Source organism: Strix aluco, chromosome 3, assembly GCF_031877795.1.
Source record: "Strix aluco isolate bStrAlu1 chromosome 3, bStrAlu1.hap1, whole genome shotgun sequence".
NCBI classification, from domain to species: domain Eukaryota; kingdom Metazoa; phylum Chordata; class Aves; order Strigiformes; family Strigidae; genus Strix; species Strix aluco.
This window is the reverse complement of record NC_133933.1, coordinates 44,171,597-44,179,519: the sequence shown is the minus strand read 5'-3', so window position 1 is coordinate 44,179,519 and position 7,923 is coordinate 44,171,597.

Genomic DNA, 7,923 nt, shown 5'->3' with positions numbered 1-7,923 from the left:
CTCGGAGCGCCGCTGCGGCGCGTGCACCGCGGGGCGCTGGGAACAAAGAGACAAAGGGGGCGGGCAGGCCCCGGCCCAGCGCCGCCGCCCCGCCCGGGGCTCGGCAGGGCCCGGCCGCCCCTCGGCCGCCCCTCGGCCGCCGGACACCTGCAGGTGCCGCGGACAAGCCGGCGGGACACGCACCTTGTACGACACGGCAGAAAAAGAAGGGAAAAAACAAAGGCGCATTAATGCCGCGGGGGCTCACTCGCTTGGAAAACCCCCGTTCGCCCCCGGCGCCCCCGCCCTGCTCCCCGCTGCCCACGTTCCGGCGGCCCCGGCGGTGGCTACGGGCGGGCAGCCCGGCGCCGCGGGTCGAGCCGCCCTCCGCGGCCGGCGGCAGAGCGGAGCGGGGCGGAGGCGCTGCCCGGGCCGCGGAGGGGAGGCCGCCGGCCCTCACCACCCGCCCGCTTCAGCGCCCGGCCCGGCACGGCCCGGCCCGGCCTAACCGTGAGCGGCGGGAGACCTCTAGCGTCCGCCGGGCCCGGCCCGCCCCGCAGCCCGCCGCGGCGCCGCGGCTCCACCTGCCGCCCGCCCGCCGCCGCCCCGGGGCCCCGCCGCCCGCCCCGCCCCGCTGCCCCGGCCCGAGTCGCTCGGGGCTGCCGGCGGCCTTGGGCCCGCGGCCTCAGGCTGCTGCTGCCGCCGCCGGGGTCGCCGGGGATCCCCGGGGCGCCTGCGGGGGGTAGGGGGGTGCTGCCCAGGCGGCGCGGGCCCCGGGCGACGGGCGGGAGCCCGCCCCCCCTGCGGTAGGCCCCCGGCTTTGGGTCCTTCGAGAGGAAACGACAAACAAACCAAAACAATAAATTGGATGGTGCGTTGTTGCGAGTCCCCGAGGACGCCGCCTCTGCTTCCCCTACTTCCCCTACCCCTCGGCTGCATCCAGCTCGCCACAGGGGCCTGGCGCAAACCATCGGGAGCCCCGCGGGGCCCTCCCGCCTTGCAAAATCGAACCTTTGGCACCCCGGGGAACTGGCAGGTTGGGGCAATTAACACCGGGGCTGAGCCTCTGTGCCCAACATCTTCCTCGGGGCGGGGAGGGTGTACAGATGCCCAAGCCTGCTCGGCACCTCGCGTTTCTCTGGAGGGATAGCGGGAGGGTTTGTGCCTGGGCAGCCGCCATCACTTTGCAAAACTTTTTAACACTCAGCCAATGTCCGAACATAAAAAATGGACTAACACTTGCTCTAGGAGGCTGCTAGGAGGAGCTCTGGAGGCCTCCTGGCTTTTTCCTCTGTGGTTCGGTAGCATCTCATGGGCTTCCCTGTCCCCGTTTCTGTCCCTGCCTCTGTCCCCATCCCTGTCCCTGCTCCTGCTCCCCACAGCATCCTCCTCCCCAGCCTGGTCCCATGCCTGCAGGGCTGCATCCAAAGCACCAGGAGAGCAAAAGTGGAGGCGTTTCCTTCAAGGAAAACCCAAAAGTGGCCTTAAGGAGTAGAAAGGATGCGTTTGCGTAACCACACGTGGTCTGTGGAGGTGGTGCTGCAGCAACTGTCCCGCTCCCTTTCTCTGGCACATGCCTCACCCCACCGTGCAGGCGCAAGCACATCGCTTTTCCCAAAGCTCAGCCCAAGGCTAGGCCACAGCAAGTGTGCATGTTTTGAGATTTGGGAGCCTGAGGAAAGCAGCAGCCTGGCGGGACCCCCAAATTGGCTCAGCAAAACAGCCAGCAGAGCTGCAGAGCCAGCAGCAACCGCAGTGCTGGAGCCAGCACCCAGCCAGACACTCAGCTTCCTGAGCCTCAGGGCTCTGACGCTCAGCATCCTCCGAGCAGGAGCAGGCACCGTCCTGCTGCCCCTCCTAGTCTCCCCACAGTCCAGACCTGGCCTCTGCTCCCTCCACCCTGAATCGTTGCCTAAAGGATTGCCTCCTGAGCTCAGCCCCTGGGCAGTTAATGTTTGCCCTCCAAGGAAACTATCCCCGGGCAGGTGCTGAGCACATGGTGAAAGCACCACACCTATTTCTGGGTGTTTATGGGTTATGTTTACACCTCTCGTTCTTCCTCATTCTCACCCGTCTGCTGGAACACCAGCACTTCAGTAAAGCTTTTTCTGTTTCCTGCTCTTTGTCTCCTCTTGTTTGAGCTCCAAGACTCAGATGCCGGTGTACGAATACGTGAATAACATTGTATTCTTTGTTTTGTGTGAAGAGAACTGGAAAAATTCACTTACAATACAAAGAGGGGTCAATTTGTTTTCCCACCATAGAAGGTAATGTTTGCCTTGTCCTGCTTTTTTTCTTGGAAGCCTGGATGGATGACAGAGGAGTTGTCAGACTGAGACAGAGGAGAAAAAAAGCAGGTGAAAATTGATTTGTAATGAAGTTATTTAATCATACTTTTGTACTTTTGGTTGTGCCTCGAGCTTTTATTTATGTCTGTGTATCTCATATATTTGGGAGATGCTTGAGAGATGCGACAGCCCTGTTGATGCATCAATTAAGGACTGTGCTGACAAGTGCCAAGCTCTCTGAGGTGCCCAACAAGCTCTCCGACACAAGAATCAACGTTCCTGGAGAAAAACCTCAGAGGGAAAACAAATGTCATGATCAGGATATCTTTTTTTAATTTTACCTGGAAAAATAAAAAATGCTTTGTCCTAGCAGCTAAATATCATGAGCAGTGAAGCAAGAGTGTCCTTTTATTTTTACCACAGAAACCCGCTTCCAAAACAGGCGAAGAAGAGCTGAAAGACCTGCAAAGGAAGAGAAGCAGAGTCGTGTGTGCCAATGTCGTTGCACCCCGATCAATCTCCCCACTATGACACAGAAAGATGCAGACACGCACACATGGCCACCTCTGAGCCAAGCTCTACAGCCTGAGTTACACAGAGGCCTCGTGTCCTCCCTGCCATGGCAGCCATGCTGGACCTACGGTGCTCGCAGCCTAGAAAAACATCATCTTAAACACAAGGCAGCATGACGCCTTCTGGAGCTGGAAGCTGCTGGAGGTTCTTTGGGGATGGGAATGTGCCAGCGGTCCTGGGGTGATGTCCACCAGCTCCTGCGAGGGAGGCCCACAAGACCCACAGGGGACAGGCAGGGGGACCATGTGCAGGGACAGGTTTGTGGTGGGGCCTAGACTGTCCCCTAATCAACAGTGCCAAAAACTGGGAGGCCCCATCAGCTGGGTTGCAGAGGAGGTACAAGCAAGGAGGCAGAAGAGTGGGAGAGGAGAAGATGGCTGAGAGTATTGTGAGAGGATGCAACCAAGACACGATCTCCACACTGATGCCATGACCCACAAAGTTTGTGTGGGAGACTGGGTGAATTGGGAGTAGAAAATAAATCACTGAAGGGCTGATCTGTGAAAGTTACCACCTCTGGCTCCATCCCTGAGCTGCTGAGAAGCGTGCTTACAGGAAGCATTGCAAGGTAGGTGCTTGTCGCCTGGCTTCCAGCGTCGGAGGGGCAGGCTGGAGAGCCAGATGGACCGCTCTGCTCCAGCACAGCCTTGTCCTGGCTGGCTATCACACCGCCTTACCTCAGGACTGTGGTCAGAAGGAGCAGGGAAACACTGTCACTTGAGACGAACAGAGCCAGACTGCAGGGGAGATGGCAGCGGGTGAGGCTCAGTCTGTGTCGTGAGGGGATGCTGGGCTCCTCGTTAGCTCCACATTTTCCTTTCCTCTCCCTGCTGGTGTGAGAAAACGCACGCTGCATTTGTTCAGCTGCCAGGAGTATGGCAGCTCAAGCACCATCTTGTTAGCTTTGCTGTGTGTCTTTTCCCACAGCATTGCTTTAAATAATGAAGGGAGTCATGATCCACCAGCTGGATTAGACGTTATGAACTTATCTGGCTCAAATCCAATGGTGATATATTTGGTCTCATTATTTTATGCACAAATGCCACAAAACAGCACAAGATTTTTTATTTTTTTCCTAAATACTCTTTTTCTTTTAGCACTGACATTTATCTTATTTGCATTAAGATTTGCACTGAACAGTCTGTGCCAGACCAAATTTGTCAGATACTTCTGCTTTTATGGCTGGTTTGTTCCAGGAAATCAGGCTTGGAAATTGTAACCCCTGACCTCCGGGATGGGCCAGCAAGTGCTCCCAGGGTGTGGAACATCTCCGCGCATTCAGGGACCTGCTGCGTGAAGAAATGGGGGAATGAGTGGATGCATCATGATGCCATGTCCAGGACATCGGTTCAGGAAAATGGAAACCAAGGTCGTCATTGTGATATGACTTTTAGCAAGCATCTGAGCTGTAGTTTCCCCAGCTGTATGGGGAAGATAATAATACTCAGCCTGCTTTATAAAGTACTCAAAGGCTTACAAGACTTTTATTAATTGGAGATCTAGATGGAAGTGGTGGGAAGTGCTGTTAGGTGAACTGCACCCATGCTCTTGCTGTCCGCTGCGGAGGTACCCAGCAAGGTGTGTGCAGGGCGATGGATGCAATGGGGCAGGGAAGCAGCCGCACTTGCTGTGGATTGCAAGACTTTCTATCCCCTAAAGTGGGAATCAGCCTCCTTGCCATCTGGGAGACAGAGACCAGGAGGGTTTTGCAAGGGAGGGCAGCTAACTGCCTGCAAAAGCCAGAGATACCAAGGGGATCAGAGGTCAGGGATGGGTAAGAAATGCCTTGAGCACAGAAAGATTAGAGGGCAGAAGCCTTCACTGAGGATACTTTGAGCCTGCAGCACTACGGATCCAACAGAGAAGCATGAAATTGCCTCAGACCAGGCTCTCATGTCCTGCTATTCCAGCAAAGTAAAATAAAAAATTCACAAAGAGATGCAAGCCACCTGGGATGGTAATGCCCATCAGCTTCAAAATTATGATTTCTTAGTGATAAAAGTGCAAGAAATGAGGGTGTGGTATGGGATGCTTTACCTAGCCATCCTGGCAAGATCACGCTGTGTTACAATTCAATTCAGCCTCCAGGCAACGTACTCCCGCTCTGCTTCCGGAACCAGTCAATGTCTGCTCTGGGTATTTCATCTAACAACCCAGAGAGAAAGGGAGATCAGAGAAGAAGAAACGTACAACATTTGGGAAAAAAAGTCTTTTTTTTATTTTCCCCCTTCTCTTTTGTTTGTCATGTAGTCTTAGGCCAGTACGTGTCATTGTGCTGCGTCTGCTATTTGAAGTAGTTGCTGAAAAGTCAAGACCAAGTTTGGGAGCATCTGGAAAAAACGTGAACACAATGAATCTGAAAAGCAAAATCAGGCTCTCCCATTTTGTTTTTCATTAAGCAGAGAAAGGGAAGAGAGTGCTCCATGTATTCAGCCATTCAAGTGCGATGTACTCAGATACCGTCTGGGTGAGCCCAAGCATCACTCTGCAAATATTGACAGTCTCTTCATTTAAGCAAGAGCTCTCACAGTCTAATTTTAAGTGCTCATGTTGTGTATTCCTCAATAAAAGTCATGCAATTAGGGAAGAACGAGCCCGAGTGTGGTTGGTGTCTCTTCCAGACATTTCCACCCTATGCCACGAAGCACCTACTCATGACATGGCTGCACTGTTGCTGTTGTCAGAGCCGAGCTTCCTCCCCAACAGTTCAGTTCCTGCATGGATGTTTTAATCTTTCATACAAATCCAATGATTTAAGGCAAAGCTTAAAAGTGTGTCCATTTTTTTTTTTCTAATATTTCAGTCTTTAGCAGACTTGGGGACATTTTACAGCCTCATAAAAATGCCTGCAGGACTGAAGAGCTCTTCTCAAGGCAGCAAGCGCCATTCCCAGGCACTTCACAAACTGAAACAAGACGTTTGGAACTCCTGAATTCACAGTGAAAACGTTCCCAGCTCTGGGGCAATATGCAGTAATTATTTGATTGCCTACAGTTTAATAACATTATGGCAAAACTCAGAGCAGGAAGGAGATAATGCCTCTTTCTTGCAATTTAGTCAGGAAGTAGACTTTAGGAAGCTGGAGTGTATTTCCACCAGTGCATACAGACACACACTAACACACACACACACACACACACACCCCTCGAATGTGTTCAGGAAGTGGGTGCTAGTCTTGCAAAAAGGACCACTGGATCTTTAATGGCCACAGGTGGCCAGGATTTTGACTACACATCATTTGCAGACAGTTCAATACAAGAAAAGCTAGTGAGCTTCCTCTGCTGGGACAGTCCCTAACCCCATGGCTCCTGATGTAAATCGCAGGCCATCTGTGCATTAAGATGGCCTTCTCTCTTTTCCTGGGCTACAGAAATGAGAAACAATAATTGGATCCTCCGAGCTGGAAGGACATAGGTCCAGTGGTTACTCCTTAATGCAATTATATGAGGTGACAGGCAAAGGTTTCAGGAGCATTTTAAAACCATCAGATAATCAATACGGAGGCTGAGTAGCAATGGTGGGGTTCACAGCTAAACAGATAAGGTGTCACATCACGTTTGACCTATTTCACAGCATAAGCATCACTTCTGCCCCAGTTGTTTTTTAAAAGATGTCACTGGATACTGCTACTGCTGGAGAACAAGAGGTAAGCATCACAGTCTTCCACTGAGGTGCTAAATGGTTTCCATCAAAGGTTAAATTAGCAATCCCCAGTGTAATTCTTTTGTAATATATCTTTAACATTGAAAACAAAAAAGAATGGCCCAATGGTTGTGCAGGGCAGACTGTCAGCAGGTTCCTGGCTTTCACACACCCACAGGTACACCCAGCCAGCATCAAGCGCGTTTAGGTCCCTCTCAGGCAGCCCCACCCCTACAAGAGAACGTGGCAGTGTCTCCCATTCCCACCCTCCTGCAGTCGCTACAGGCTGACTATTGCCAAATTCGTGACCTTGTCAACCTGCCAGGCTGGAGCAGGCAGGCGCAACACCGTAGGAGTGCAGTCATCCAAGTTCAGCTTGTAAAATGAGTCCATGCTACCAGAAAAACAAAGCCATGCTGATCAGTGGGTATTTGCACATTAGGGGTCCTGCCCCACAGAGATGCGTTGGCTCACAAGCCTCCTGTCCCACCACTTGTGGGAGGTCAGCCCCGAATGCCATCACATACCACGGGGAAGGAGTTGCTACACTCAGAGACTCCTGCCAGTATCCTGAAAAAGTGTGGTACTGAAGGTATAAGGCTGTTAGGTCAGTGAAAGGGTAGGCAACAAGGAGCTGGTCCAGGTGAACTGGGGGAGAAGGCAACAGCAGCCACAAAGGACACTTTTCCAGGCTCCCCCAGTACCTGAACGTCTGTCACTCCAATACATGACTGCCCCCCATTTTGCGCATTTCAGTGTATAGAAGCACACGGCTGCTAGATGGTTCTTGATGCTGATGAAGGCATGGATCTGCCTTGGGTGAAATCCAGGTGCATGCAAGAGCAGGACCATCCCTGGCATGGCGCAAAGTGTTTTTCACCAGTGGGACTCCATGCATCAAATAATTTCCTCCTCAGGAAGTTGATCTGATGCTGTGCTTCCAAGATCCCTTGCTGCAGGGTGAAGATAAGGTCTGAACCAGGACATTTAGAGGCAGCACTTTGTATCTCTCTTTTAACGTGCAAAGCCAGCCCCCTGCATGCTAGGTTGAAACATAAATGCCGCGGCTTGGATCCTTGTCTAGTGCTTAGTGGTCTCTGCTCCCTGCATTATTGGCCAGGAACAAAGACATTTTGGGTATACACTGTTTAAGCTCTATATGGGATTCATAGCCAGTGGGTCTGGAAGTGCCTCGAGGGGAATTCCAGTCTATCTCAGCCCCTCACACATGGTGAAGATGGCGGGAGGGAGCTCCTCCTGCTTTTGGGTTTGTGCACCCCTCGGTCCTGTTCTCCCATGCTGACAGGGCACTGTGCTCAGTACATCTCAGTACACCTCAGTGCAGCTCAGTACATCTCTGATGTCTTCTAAACTCCTTGAATATTGGGGCTTGTGTTGAGTCCTGTGCTCAGGACACACATATCCCCTTGCGGATTTCCAA